Consider the following 14,488-nt stretch of genomic DNA (forward strand, 5'->3'; position numbering starts at 1 on the left):
GTCCATATGATCATGGGACACACCTGAGACCCAGGGGGTCTCAACTTGGGGTGATTTTTTTTTTTTTTGAGACGGAGTCTCGCTGTGTTGCCCAGGCTGTAGTGCAATGGTGCGATCTCGGCTCACTGCAACCTCTGCCTCCCAGGTTCAAGTGATTCTCCTGCCTCAGCCTACGGAGTAGCTGGGATTGCAGGCGCCCGCCACCACACCCAGCTAATTTTTGTATTTTTAGTAGAGAGGAGTTTTCACCATGTTGGCCAGGCTGGTCTCGAACTCCTGACCTCAAGTGATCCGCCCACCTCAGCCTCCCAAAGTGCTGGGATTACAGGTGTGAGCCACCGCGCCTGGCCAACTTGGGGTGATTCTGTCCCCTAAGGGACACTGAGTGATATTTGGGGACATTTGTGGTTGTCACAACTGGGGGGTGCACCTGGCATGGAGTGGGTGGAGGCCAGGGATGCTGCTCAGCACCCTGCAGTGCCCAGGACAGCCCCACCCCAGAGAAAAATGTGGCCCCAATGTCTACAGGAGCCAGGGGGAGAGAGACCCTGTGTTATTTGGAAAAAAACAGAGTCTGCTCTCTGCTCACACCGGACACCAGAATAAACTCCCAAAGGGGCAGACAGCATAAATCAGGGTAACTCCAGCTCCTGGGATTCACCTCCTCTCTCCCTCCCACTCAGGGGGTGGATGGAATTCTCCTCTGGCCAAACTGAACCAGCTCTCTACTGCCTTCACTCAGGGGCGCACGAGTCTCTAACTCACAGGCAAGGATCCAGGCCCTCTGCCCCCCAGGACAATGACCCCTCTCTGAGCTGGGGAGTGGCAGCCCCAGGTCCACAGCCAGTTCTCACCCTGAGGAGCATGACATCTGGGAGGGGGGATGACAGGCACCCCAGGGCCTGATGGTGGGGACAAGCCAGGGTCTGATTCCCATGGCAGGATGACCTGCACTCTCCCAGGGCCACCCAGCCCTCCAGGGATGCTTTATGCCTTCCATTCTCTGGTCCGAGCTCTGCTCTGGAGACACCTCTGTGCCCGAGTGTGAAGTGCATTCCCTGACTGCCTTAAGGCCACTCCTGGGGAGCAGAGCCAGTGCCTCCCGCCTCCTGCCATGCACAACACCCAGGGACCGCCTCTGGTTTTGGGCAGAGAGGCTCTGAGTGTGCGCACAGGGGCCCCTAGGGCAGGGGCCAACCATCTGGGTTTGCCTGGGACTTAGGGCTGTCAGTGTTGAACCAGGAAGGTATCAAGCAAACTGCAGTGGGGGTAGTGACAGAGCTTAAAGAGGGGCTCGGGGGTGACTGAAGACATCTGGGATACAGTCAGTATGCACTGCCTGCACCTCCATCCCCACCTGCACCCACCTGAACCCACCTACGCACACCTGCGCCCATCTGCACCTCCGTCCCCACCTGCACCCACCTGAACCCACCTACGCACACCTGCGCCCATCTGCACCTCCGTCCCCACTTGTGCCCACCTGCGCCCACCTGCACCTCCGTCCCCACCTGCACCTCTGTCCCCACCTGCACCTCCAACTCCACTTGTCCTCACCTGCACCCACCTGCACACCCGCTGCACCCCCGTCCCTACCTGCACCCCCCGCATCTCCAGCCCCCTGCCGGCTCCAGGCCCGGGTCCAGGAAACTCCGTGGGCCTCCTCTGCCCCCTGGTGGCCGCCAGCGGTAACAACAGCCCTCTGCAAATCGAGCGTCAGAGGCCCCAGGAACAGGCTCCCCGCGAGCCCGGGCCGTCTTTGCTGTTGTCGTTGTTGTTTTGCCCTGGGGCCTGCAGAAGGATAGGAGCAGGGGATCACGGTGCTGGTTTTGTCATCAGGACAGGCAGCCACGGCCCTCACTTGGCGGCGCACCTGCTCTCCTGGAGAGGCTGCCACCCAGAGGTCAGAGAACCCCCGCAGGCGCCTGCACCCCTCACAGCCTCGCTCTCGTCCCCGTCCGTCCTTGTAGGGAGGTGAGTTTCCAAGCTTCCCACCCTGTGCCCGCAGGAGCCAAAGCCGCACTCGCCCAGCCCAGCGCCCAGCAAACAGGAGGTGCTCAATGAATGACTAGCAACATTATTAAAAGATCAGGAAAAGCCCGCATCCCACGCCATCCTTTGTAACAGAGAACCCCTTCAAGGTCAGCCGGCACCACACCTGCTCACCACTAATTCCGTCCCCTCTACTGGGGCCTCCCCTTGGGTGTGTGGACATCAGAGCCTGATGATTCTCTGGGGTGGGGCCGTCCTGGGCACCATAGGGTGCTGAGCAGCGTCCCTGGCCTCCATCCACTCCATGCCAGGAGCATCCCTCCATCATGACAATTACAGATGTCCCCTGGAGGCAGAATCACCCCTGGTTGAGACCCCCCCGGGTTAGGGGATTCCACGGACCCCCAAGAGACTCCGTGTCCCATGATCCTCTGCCCTGCTGAGGTCCCAGGAGGCTGCACACATTGAAATCCACACCCTGAGTTGGGAGAGAGAGAGGAGGTGAATCCCAGGAGCTGGGGGTCCCCCTGGTTTACACCGTCTGCCCCATCGGGAGTTTATTCTGGTGTCTAGTGTGAGCAGGGACTGAAGTCAGTTTTAAATAATGAATGGGCCGGGTGCGGTGGCTCACGCCTGTCACCCCAGCACTTTGGGAGGCCGAGGCAGGTGGATCACGAGGTCAGGAGTTCAAGACCAGCCTGGCTAACATGGTGAAACCCTGTCTCTACTAAATATACAAAAGTTAGCCGGGCGTGGTGGCATGCACCTGTAATCCCAGCTACTCGGGAGGCTGAGGCAGAGAATTACTTGAACCTGGGAGGCAGAGGTTGCAGTGAGGTGAGATCGTGCCACTGCACTCCAGCCTGGGTGACAGAGCGAGACTGTCAGAAAGAGAAAAGAAAAGAAAAGGGGAGGAGAAGGGGAAGGGGAGGGGAAGGGGAGGGGAAGGGAAGGGGAAGGGGAGGGGAAGGGGGAGGGGAGGGGAAGGGGAGGGGAGGGGAGGGGGAGGGGAAGAGGAGGGGAAGAGGAGGGGGAGGGGAGGGGGGAGGGGAAGGGGAGGGGAAGGGGAGGGGAAGGGGGAGGGGAGGGGAACGGGAGGGGAGGGGGAGGGGAGGGGAAGGGGAGGGGAAGGGGAGGGGAAGGGGGAGGGGAGGGGAACGGGAGGGGAGGGGGAGGGGAGGGGAAGGGGGAGGGGAGGGGAAGGGGGAGGGGAGGGGAACGGGAGGGGAGGGGAAGGGGGAGGGGAGGGGAACGGGAGGGGAGGGGAACGGGAGGGGAGGGGAAGGAGGAGGGGAGGGGAAGGGGAGGGGAAGGGGAAGGGTAGGGGAAGGGGAAGGGGAGGGGAAGGGGTGGGGAAGGGGAGGGGGAAGGGGTGGGGAAGGGGAGGGGGAAGGGGAAGGGAAGGGAGAAAGAGTCTCTTCCTCCTGGGCTGTAGACATTGGGGCTGGATGATTCTCTTGGATGGGGCCGTGTTGAGCAGTGTCCCTGACCTCCAACCACTCATGCCAGGAGCACCCCCCAGTCGTGACAACCAGAGACATCCCTAGACATCTCCCAGCATCCCCTGGGGAGGGGAGGGGAGGTGAGGGTTGGGTCAGAATCACCCCTGCTTCCTCCGTGAGCCCCACTAGCATAGTTAAATTTCAAGTAGTTCAGAATTTAAGTGTAAAACATGCAATCGGAACACAATACAGGTGATATTTTTTATAATCTTAAAATCTGGAAGAAATCCATTAAAAAAAACAAAGGAGATGCTCATGTATAACAAACATTTAAAATCCTGGCCAGGCGCGGTGGCTCACACCTGTATCCCAGCATTTTGGGAGGCTGAGGCAGGAGGATCACTTGAGGTCAGGGGTTCGACACCAGCCTGGCCAACATGGTGAAACCCCATCTCTACTAAAAATACAAAAATTAGCCGGGCATGGTGGTGCACACCTGTAATCCCAGCTTGGGAGGCTGAGGCAGGAGAATCGCTTGAACCCGGAAAGAGGAGGTGGCAGTGAACCAAGATCGTGCCACTGCACTCCAGCCTGGGCAACAGAGTGAGACTCTGTCAAAAAAAAAAAAAAATTCCTCTTTGGCAAAACCCACCGTAAGCAAAGTCAAAAGACACGCTCAGGAAAATATTTGCAGAGTTCAAACAAACGTTTATAAACTGTTCAAACAAATCAATGCGCCTGAGACGCCGAAACAGAAAGGTCAGCAAAGACCCCAGCCTGGCAGCCCACAGAAGGATGCCCAGAGAACGGTCGGATTCACCGGCCACCAAGGACACCCAAACAAAACAAAGATGAGCGCCCCTACTTGCCAGCTTGGCAAAGATTTCACAGCTGCGGCTGGGAGGGTGGGGAACGAGCGCTCCAGGAAGGAATGGGGTTTCTGGAGGTTTTTGTGGCTGGATGTCAAATGTAGATCACAGGCACAGAGCTCAGCAGCACATCCACTGGCAGGAATTTAACTTAAACCTCAACCATCCAAGGGGAGGGATTCAGGAAGGAAGGAGAGAGGGAGGGAGGCAGGGAGTGGGGAGGAGGGGGGGAAGGGAGGGAAGGGAGAGAAGGAGGGAGTAAGGGAGGGAAGGAAGGAGGGAGGGAGGGGGAGGAAGGAGGGGGGAAGGGGGAAGAAGGGAGGGAAGGAGAGGGTAAGGGAGGGAAGGAGAGGGTAAGGGAGGGAGGGAAGGAAGGAGGGAGGGAGAGGAGAGGAAGGAGGGGGGAAGGGGGAAGAAGGGAGGGAAGGAGAGGGTAAGGGAGGGAGGGAGGGAGGGAGGGAAGGAAGGAAGGAAGGGGAGGGAGAAAGGAAGGAGGGAGGGAGAGAGGGAAGGAGGGAGGGAGAGAGGGAAGGAGGGAGGGAGAAAGGAAGGAGGGAGAGAGGGAAGAAAGGAAGGAGGGAGAGAGGAAGGAGGGAAGGAAGGAGGGGGGAGGGAGGGAAGGAAGAAAGAAGAGAGGGAGGGAAGGAAGGAGGGGGAGGGAGGAAGGGAGGGAAGGAAGAAAGGAAGGAGGGAGGGAGAGAGGGAAGGAGGGAGGGAGGAAGGAAGGAGGGAAGGGAGGAGGGAGGGAGGGAAGGAAGGAAGGAGAAAGGGAGGAAGGAAGGAGGCAGGGAGGGAGGGAAGGGGGGAGGGAGGAAGGGAGGGAAGGAGGGGGAGGGAGGAAGGGAGGGAAGGAAGAAAGGAAGGAAGGAGGGAGGGAGAGAGGGAAGGAGGGAGGAAGGAAGGAGGGAAGGAAGGAGGGAGGAGGGAGGGAGGGAAGGAAGGAGGGAGTGAGGAAGGAAAGAGGGAGGGGAGGAGGGAGGGAGGGAAGGAGGGAGGGAAGGAAGGAGGGAGGGGAGGAGGGAGGGAGGAGGGAGGGAAGGAAGGAGGGAGGGAAGGAGGGAGGGAGGGGAGGAGGGAGGGAAGGAAGGAAGGAGAAAGGGAGGAAGGAGGCAGGGAGGGAGGGAAGGAGGGAAGGAGGGAGTGAGGAAGGAAGGAGGGAGGGAAGGAAGAAAGGAAGGAGGGAAGGAAGGACGGGGGAGGGAGGGAAGGAAGGAAGGAGAAAGGGAGGAAGGAAGGAGGCAGGGAGGGAGGGAAGGAGGGAGTGAGGAAGGAAAGAGGGAGGGGAGGAGGGAGGGAAGGGAGAGAAGGAGGGAGTAAGGGAGGGAGGCAGGGAGTGGGGAGGAGGGGAGGGAAGGGAGGGAAGGGAGAGAAGGAGGGAGTAAGGGAGGGAAGGAAGGAAGGAGGGAGGGAGGGGGAGGAAGGAGGGGGGAAGGGGAAGAAGGGAGGGAAGGAAGGAAGGAGGGAGGGAGGGAGAGGAAGGAGGGGGGAAGGGAAAGAAGGGAGGGAAGGAGAGGGTAAGGGAAGGAAGGAGAGGGTGAGGGAGGGAAGGAAGGAGGGAGGGAGAGGAGAGGAAGAAGGGGGGAAGGGGGAAGAAGGGAGGGAAGGAGAGGGTAAGGGAGGGAGGGAAGGAGGGAGGGAAGGAAGGAAGGAAGGGGAGGGGAGGAAGGAAGGAAGGGGAGGGGAGGGAGAAAGGAAGGAAGGAGGGAGGGAGAGAGGGAAGGAGGGAGGGAGGAAGGAAGGAGGGAGTGAAGGAAGAAAGGAAGGAGGGAAGGAAGGACGGGGGAGGGAGGGAAGGAAGGAAGGAGAAAGGGAGGAAGGAAGGAGGCAGGGAGGGAGGGAAGGAGGGAGTGAGGAAGGAAAGAGGGAGGGGAGGAGGGAGGGAAGGGAGAGAAGGAGGGAGTAAGGGAGGGAGGCAGGGAGTGGGGAGGAGGGGAGGGAAGGGAGGGAAGGGAGAGAAGAAGGGAGGGAAGGGAGAGAAGGAGGGAGTAAGGGAGGGAAGGAAGGAAGGAGGGAGGGAGGGGGAGGAAGGAGGGGGGAAGGGGAAGAAGGGAGGGAAGGAAGGAAGGAGGGAGGGAGGGAGAGGAAGGAGGGGGGAAGGGAAAGAAGGGAGGGAAGGAGAGGGTAAGGGAAGGAAGGAGAGGGTGAGGGAGGGAAGGAAGGAGGGAGGGAGAGGAGAGGAAGAAGGGGGGAAGGGGGAAGAAGGGAGGGAAGGAGAGGGTAAGGGAGGGAGGGAAGGAGGGAGGGAAGGAAGGAAGGAAGGGGAGGGGAGGAAGGAAGGAAGGGGAGGGGAGGGAGAAAGGAAGGAAGGAGGGAGGGAGAGAGGGAAGGAGGGAGGGAGGAAGGAAGGAGGGAAGGAAGGAAGGAGGGAGGAGGGAGGGAGGGAAGGAAGGAAGGAGAAAGGGAGGAAGGAAGGAGAAAGGGAGGAAGGAAGGAGGCAGGGAGGGGAGGGAAGGAGGGAGTGAGGAAGGAAGGAGGGAGGGGAGGAGGGAGGGAGGAGGGAGGGAAGGAAGCGGCAGAGGGAGGGAGATAGAGATAGGAAGGAAGGAGAGAGAAGGGGGAGAGGGAAGAAGGCGAGAGAAAGAGAGAGGGAGAAGGAAAGAAAGAGAGAGGAAGGAAGGAGAGAGAGAGGAAGAGAGAAAGAAAGACATAAAGAAAAAGAGAGACATTCCAAAAGCCCAGCTAGGGGGACCAGTTCAACACATTATAAAATCATTTTTAAAGTGATAAGTCACCACCCCCATCACACGGAGTGCCTTAACGAGCGTCAAGAATGAGGGTGGATGTCGAGGTTTCTCGACAAGGAAAGACGCCCAGTGATGGGAGTGAGGAATGAGAGAACAGAGCCCTCCTCGTCTGAAATCTACAGGTGAATGTAATTCACGAAAATCCCAGCACAGGCTTGGCAAGATGCTGAGGCCCATCGGTGCTGGGCTGGGGAACTTAGGGGCTTGGCCTTCTTTGTACTTTTCTCCATTTTACCTTTTTAGCTTTTGCTTTTTTTGGAGACAGGGTCTTGCCCTGTTGCCCAGGCTGGAGTGCAGTGGTGTGATCTCGGCTTCACTGCCCCACTTGATCTCCTAGGCTCAAGTGATCCTCCTGCCTTGGCCTCCAGTGTAGCTGGGACCACAGGTACACACTGTAACACCCGGCTAATTGTTTAATTTTTTTTGTAGAGATGGGGTCTTGCTATGTTGCCCAGGCTAGTCTCACACTCCTGGGCTCAAGCCATCCTCCTGCCTTGGCCTCCCAAAGTGCTGGGATGACAGGCGTGAGCCACCACACCCAGGCTCTCACCAAGTTCTGACGTCAATCAGGGATCAAAGGGCTTCAGGCCAAACTGCCATCCCTAAAATGACCAGCTTGAGAAACTTAAGTCTATGAAATGAAGGGGAGGCACTCCAGAAGCTGGCAGATGGTCCCCAGAGGTGGTACAAGAAGAAGGGACTCGGGTCCCGCAGCTGACCCTCAGTGGTTCTTAGCCTCGAGAACTCAGCCCTGCGATGGCCAGAGTTGTGCCTGGCAGATCCCCACGGGGAGCCTCTTCCTCTCTCCTTGAGGTCACAGGCGGGTGAGTGACCAGGCAAGGGAGGAAGTCGGCTCTGCTCACCCCTCCAGCCCATTCCCCATGTCAGCAGAAGGAACAGCAGGCTCCCAGCGACAGCCCCATCCTAACCCCAGAAGCCGTGGACAGGTGAGCTCCATGTCAAAAGGGACCACAGATGGGATAAGTTAAGGATCAGATAGCATCCGGGGTGATCTGGGGGCCCCAATGTCCTCATAGGGTCCTCAGGAGAAGACGCAGGAGGGTGAGAGTCAAACAGAGACTGGAAGACGCTTCACTGTGGCTGTGAAGGGGGAGGAGGGGGCCCCGAGCCAAGGGATGTGGGTGCCTCTAGACGCTGGGAAATGCGGGAACCAGATTTTCCCCTGGAGCCCCAAGGAGGGACTGGCCTGCCCACACCTTGATTTTCCATGATTTTAGCCCAGTGAGGCCTATGTTAGACTTCTTTTTTTTTTAATTTTTTCTTTTTTTGAGATGGAGTCTCACTCTGTCGCCCAGGCTGGAGTGCAGTGGCGTGATCTTGGCTCTGCAACCTCCGCCTCCCGGGCTCAAGCGATTTTCCTGCCTCAGCCTCCTGAGTGGCTGGGACTACAGATGCACACCACCACACCTGGCTGTGTTTTTTTGTATTTTTAGTAGAGATGGGGTTTCACCATGTTAGCCAGGATGGTCTCAAACTCCTGACCTCAGGTGATCCGCCCACCTCGACCTCCTGAAGTGCTGGGATTACAGGAGTGAGCCACCGCGCCCGGCCCTATGTTAGACTTCTGAGCTTCAGCGCTGTCAGATAATAACTGTGTGGGAGAAGCCGTTCTACATCAGTGGTCACTTGTTACGTCTGGGGCAGGAGGTGCCTACATCCACCAGTGCCCAAAGAGGATCTAGCAGCTCCAATCCAGGCCCTGGGGACTTAGTGGGCAGCCCCACCAGCCCACAGCCTGCCTGCCAGGGAGCTGTTCTCACAGAACCCCACCATGGGACACGTGTTTCTGGGACAGGTCATGGGGAACGATGACCCCATCACAGGCAGTCTTTCCAAAGGGGCCCACGGGAGATCAGAAATCGCAATGTTTCTTGCTGAGAATTGCCGTATCCTAGCTTGCAAACACTATTAGCTCCGCAGCTGCTAGCGTTTCCCTGTCGAAATGAATGGGGTTATTTGTTTCTGGTTTTTAGACAGGGTCTGGCTCTGTTGCCCAGGTTGGAGTGCAGTGGTGCAATCATAGCCCACTGCAGCCTCGACCTCCGGGGCTCAAGCGATCCTCCCACCTCAGCCTCTTAAGTAGCTGGGATTTCAGGTGTGCACCACCACGCCTGGCTAATTTCTGTATTTTTTGTAGAGATGGGGTTTCACCATGTTGCCTGGGCTGGTCTCAAACTCTCAGGCTCAAACGATCCTCCCCACTTCAGCCCCCCACTAGCAGGGACTACAGGTGCGTGTCACCATACCTGTCTAATTTTCTGTAGAGATTAGGATATCGCTCTGTTGACCAGGCTGATCTCAAACTCCTGGGCTCAAGCCATCCTCCTGCCTTGGCCTCTCAAAGTGCTGGGATTACAGGCGTGAGCCATGGCGCCCGGCCAGAACTGAATGTTTGAAGAAGCCCAACACCAAACCTGTGGCAGCCCCAGGAAGCACCGGGAATGCATAGTCTGAGCCCTCTCCGGGCTCTGCGCACCTTCTGGCCCTGCGGTCGGCACCCGAAATGCAAAGTCTGCTCCCTCTCCGGGCTCTACACACCTTCCCGCCCTGACCATGTGCACCGGAAATGCAAAGTCTGAGCCCTCTCCGGGCTCTGCACACCTTTCCGCCTCGCGCCATTGGCACCGGAAATGCAAAGTCTGAGCCCTCTCCGGGCTCTGCACACCTTTCCGCCTCACGCCATTGGCACCGGAAATGCTAAGTCTGAGCCCTCTCCGGGCTCTGCACACCTTCCCGCCCTGCACCATGTGCACCGGAAATGCAAAGTCCGAGACCTCTCCGGACTCTGCACACCTTCCGGCCCGGCTCCGTCGGCACCGGAAATGCAAAGTCTGAGCCTCTCCGGGCTCTGCACACCTTCCGGCCCTGAACCACGTCCACTGGAAATGCAAAGTCCGAGACCTCTCCGGGCTCTGCACACCTTCCAGCCCTGCGCCTCCTTTTTCGGGCTGAGCTTTTCTGTTGGTGTCACAGCTTCACTGGGGTGCAGTTACACACCCTGCGATGCACACTGGGCATGCTAATCTTCAAGCGCACATGGTTCTAAGGGTTGCCATTCATTTCTACAGCTATGCAACCATCAGCATAATCTCAATGGGACGCTGTCATCGACTCCCAGAGCTGCCCCGATCCCAACCCCCCAGCCTCCAGGCCACCTCTGATCTGTCACCTTTTCTAGAATTTTCCTGTAAGTGGAATTGTACAATATGAAGTCTTTTACATTTTTATGTTTGGCTTCATAAATAAATATTATACATATATTTTATATCTACACTTTTTGCATCTACACTTTATTTTATTTTATTTTATTATTTCTGAGATGGAGTCTCGCTCTGTCGCCCAGGCTGGAGTGCAGTGGCGCAATCTCAGCTGACTGCAACCTCCGTCTTCCGCGTTCAAGCAATCCTCCCACCTCAGCCCCCCAAGTAGCTGGGATTACAGGTGCCTAACACCACACCTGGCTAATTTTTGTATTTTTAGTAGAAACGGGGTTTCGCCATGTTGGCCAGGCTAGTCTCAAACTCCTGACCTCAGGTGATCCACCTGCCTTGGCCTCCCAAAGTGCTGGGATTACAGGTGTGAGCCACCGCACCCGGCCTACACTTTATTTATATATATCTATATATATATATATAAAATGCTCTGTCTATACATGCATCATGTTATTGAGATGTAATTCATATGACATACAGTGCACCCATTTAAAATGCATAATTCTTTCTGAGTATTATCTGCGGCACCAAAAAGAAGAAAAAAATCATAAAATAAAAAGAAAACGCACAATTCAATGGCATTTAGTACATTCAGAGTCCTGCAACCATCACCACTAATTCCAGAACATTCTAATTATGCCAAGAAGAAGAAACCCATCAACCATCACTTCCCATGCCCCTCCCAGTCTCGGCACCCACGCATCCCCTCCCTGCCTCTGTGGATCAGCCCGTCCTGAACCTTTTGTAGAAAGGGGATCACATGCTGTGTGGCCTTTTGTGTCTGGCATCTCTTACTGAGCGTGACATCCTCAAGGTACATCCACACTGTGGCCTGTGTCAAAGCTTCATTCCTTTTTATGGCTGAGTAACACTCCATGGTGTGGATGGAGGATGTTCTGCTGATCCATTCACCCACTGATGGACATTTGGAGTCTTTGCCTTATTGCTAAATTTGAACATATTCTTGACTTTTGAGTACATCTGTTTCTGAATTACCTCTCATGACCATTGTCTACTAAGGATGAGACCAAAATGATTTATACTGGGCTTAGCTAAAATATGCATTTTTAAGGTACACATTACATGCCATAAAATTCAAGTGACGTGTACTGCTCAAAGATACTTCAGGGCCGGGTGCAATGGTACGCACCTGTAATCCTGGCACTTTGGGAAGTCAAAGCAGGAAGATCACTTGAGCCAGGGAGTTCAAGACCAGCCTGGGCAACAAAGCAAACCCTAACTCTTTTCTGTTTTTCTTTCTTTCTTTCTTTTCTCTCTCTCTTTTTTTTTTTTAGAAGGAGTTTCGCTCTGTCACCCAGGCTGGAGCGCAGTGGCATGATCTTGGCTCACTGCAACCACCATCTCCCAGGCTCAAGTGATTCTCGCACCTCAGCCTCCCGAGTAGCTTGGACTCTAGGCACCTGCCACCACGCCTGGCTGATTTTCCTATTTTTAGTAGAGATGGGGTTTCACCATGTTGGTCAGGCTGGTCTGGAACTCCTGACCTCAGGTGATCCACCCATCTCGGCCTCCCAAAGTGCTGGGATTACAGGCATGAGCCACCATGCCTGGTCAAAACCCTAACTCTTAAAAAAAAATTTTGTTTTAAGATTTTTAAGTAAGTTCACCAGGTTGCGGTCACCCCCACCCGACCATCGGGTCCATTTCCACGTCCCTGGCAAGTCTCCGGCGCACATTCACGTCCCCAGCCTCCAACCACCACGAGTCCCTTTCTGTCCCTACAGCTTTGCCTTTTATGGACATTTCTGCCTTCCTTTCTACTTATTTTTAAATGGTTTCCTCTTCCTACATTTTAAAAGCTACTCATGATTCTTTAGGGAGAAAAACGAGGAGTAAATCAACAGAGGAGAGCTAAAGGGCCAGCGACGGGTCACTCTCCAGGTGCACGGGAGATACGGGTGAAGGCTCCTTAAAACTCCCTACCATGGCACGAAGACACCGGAAAGGCATGCAGCACCGCTGTGGGCTTCCCACCCTGACCCCATCTAGGGGCTCTGGCACCAGCAGAACCAGTGAGTGCCACGTTCCCTGCCTTGTGGGCAGGAAACTCTGCCAGGAGCTAGCAGCTGTTACCCACACCTGCTCCCCATTACCCATACTTGGTGGATACAAAACAGCCGACAGACCCAGGTCAAGGCCAAGACGCCCGCCTTGACGGCAACCCCACGTCTTACATCCAGGGTGCAAAACAGCCAACTGAGCCTCAAATCATAACAAAGAAATGCATTACAGCACCGACCTGTGCAGGAGGTCTCGCCGTCTGCAGCACCGAGATCCCGAAACCAAGCTCCACTCCCTGGAAAAAACACATAGAGTTAGTTTGGCGTGGCTTGGCTGGAGGCACCATGCATGTGTTGATGGGGTCAGCATTGGAGAACGGCCTCGCGCTTGCGATTGGACAAGGGCAGAAATCATTTTGGCAACCAGGCACGGTGGCTCAGGCCTGTAATCCCAGCACTTTGGGAGGCCAAGGCAGGCGGATCATGAGGTCAGAAGTTCGAGACCAGCCTGGCCAACATGGCAAAATCCCGTCTCTACTAAAAATACAAAAATTAGCCAACGTGGTGGCGGGTGCCTGTAGTCCCAGCTACTTAGGAGGCTGAGGCAGGAGAATCCCTTGAACCCGGGAGGCAGAGGGTACAGTGAGCTGAGATCGAGCCACTGCCCTCCAGCCTGGGCAACAGAGCAAGACTCTGCTTCAAAAAAAAAAAAAAATAGAAAAGGAAAAAAGCAGAAGACAATTCACTGAAAATATTTGTTATTAGAGATTTATGACGTTATTCCTAATACATTTTCCACGTGTTTGAAAACTGAACTGAGTGCAAGGATTGATGTTTCTACGGCTCTTCACAGTTTATCAAAAACATCTCTGTACATCTTTGGAGCCTCACGATCTCCCTGGGAGGAAGGAGAAGGGGCTGAGTTAGTCCCACAGTGCCCAGAAGGCACCCAATGTACCCAGGTCTGCCCAGGACTTCTCCAGAGTTAGCCTGAAAGTCCTGCATCCTGGGAAGTCCCTCAGCCCCAGCTCAGCTGGTACGGGCAGTCTCTGAGCAGAACCAGGCTGGCACCACATGCCTGAGGCTGCGACCAGGAACTCTCCACCTCGGGGGACTCGGGGGGACCCCACCACCATCACTGACAGGACAAGCTCCAGGGCCAAAGCTGTTCCCGCAAACACCGTGGTTTATATGAAATCCTTGCCTCCCTCTGGAGCCTGGAATCCTGGCATGGGTCAGGCAGCAGGGGCCGCAGAACCAGCCCCCATAGGAACGTGGGTGCTGGGTCTCTGGGAGCCTCGCTGGTGACAGTACTTTGGGCTGTTGTCCCAGCTCGCTGCTGGGGATGTGGCGTGTCCCGCGTGACACATGGGGAGAGGGCCTGGAAGCTGGGCCTGGAAGCCGGGCCTGGCCTCCCCGACCCACCCTACGAGCCTTTCCCTTCCCAAACTCTGCTCTGTGCTCCATGTCCTCTTGCTGGGACAAACCACAGCCACAAGAAGGCCTCGTGCGGAGTCCAGGGTCCTCCCAGCGAGTCGCCCCATCTCTACAAAATGACCCCATCTTGACAAAAAAAATTTAAAAATTAGGAGGGTGTAGTGGTGCCCGCCTGTGACCCCAGCTACTCGAGAGGCTGAGATGGGAGGATCGCTTGATTCCGGGAGATCAAGGTTGCCGTGAGCTAGGATTGCACCACTGCACTCCAGCCTAGGCAACAGAGTGCAATCCTGTCTGAGAAAAAATAAAAATAAATGCCACATGGGGCCAGGCGAGGTGGCTTACACCTGTAATCCCATCACTTTGGGGGGCCGAGGTGGGCGGATCACCTGAGGTCAGGAGTTCGAGACCAGCCGGGTCAACATGTTGAAATCCTGTCTCTACTAAAAATACAAAAATTAGCCAGGCGTGGTGGTGGGCGCCCGTAATTCCAGCTACTTGGGAGGCTGAGGCAGGAGAATCGTTTGAACCCGGGAGGCGGAGGTTGCAGTGAGCTGAGATCATGCCACTGCACTCTAGCCTGGGTGACAGAACGAGACCCTGTCTCAAAAAAAAAAAAAAAAAAAGCCACTTGGGATCCAGGATAGGATCCTAAAACAGAAAAAGGACATTAGAAGAAAAAAACCGTGAAACTGGGATAAAGAGTGAAATTTAGCTTATAGAAATGTACCCACATGGACTTCTTGGCGG

At 55.8% G+C, this 14,488-nt stretch overlaps 1 protein-coding gene across 2 annotated transcripts in view; it reads right to left on the reverse strand.

Moving 5' to 3' along the window:
* The window catches only part of GNG7 (G protein subunit gamma 7), a 198,204-nt gene that overhangs the window by 127,804 nt on the left and 55,912 nt on the right, over nucleotides 1-14,488 (reverse strand). For both annotated transcript variants that reach the window (XM_063600752.1, XM_008972591.6), the window contains exon 2: nucleotides 12,541-12,597. The gene's annotated coding sequence lies outside the window, so the exon portion shown is untranslated. The remainder of the gene's footprint in view (nucleotides 1-12,540; nucleotides 12,598-14,488) is intronic.

The sequence above is a fragment of the Pan paniscus genome, chromosome 20, assembly GCF_029289425.2.
Source record: "Pan paniscus chromosome 20, NHGRI_mPanPan1-v2.0_pri, whole genome shotgun sequence".
Taxonomy (NCBI): Eukaryota; Metazoa; Chordata; class Mammalia; order Primates; family Hominidae; genus Pan; species Pan paniscus.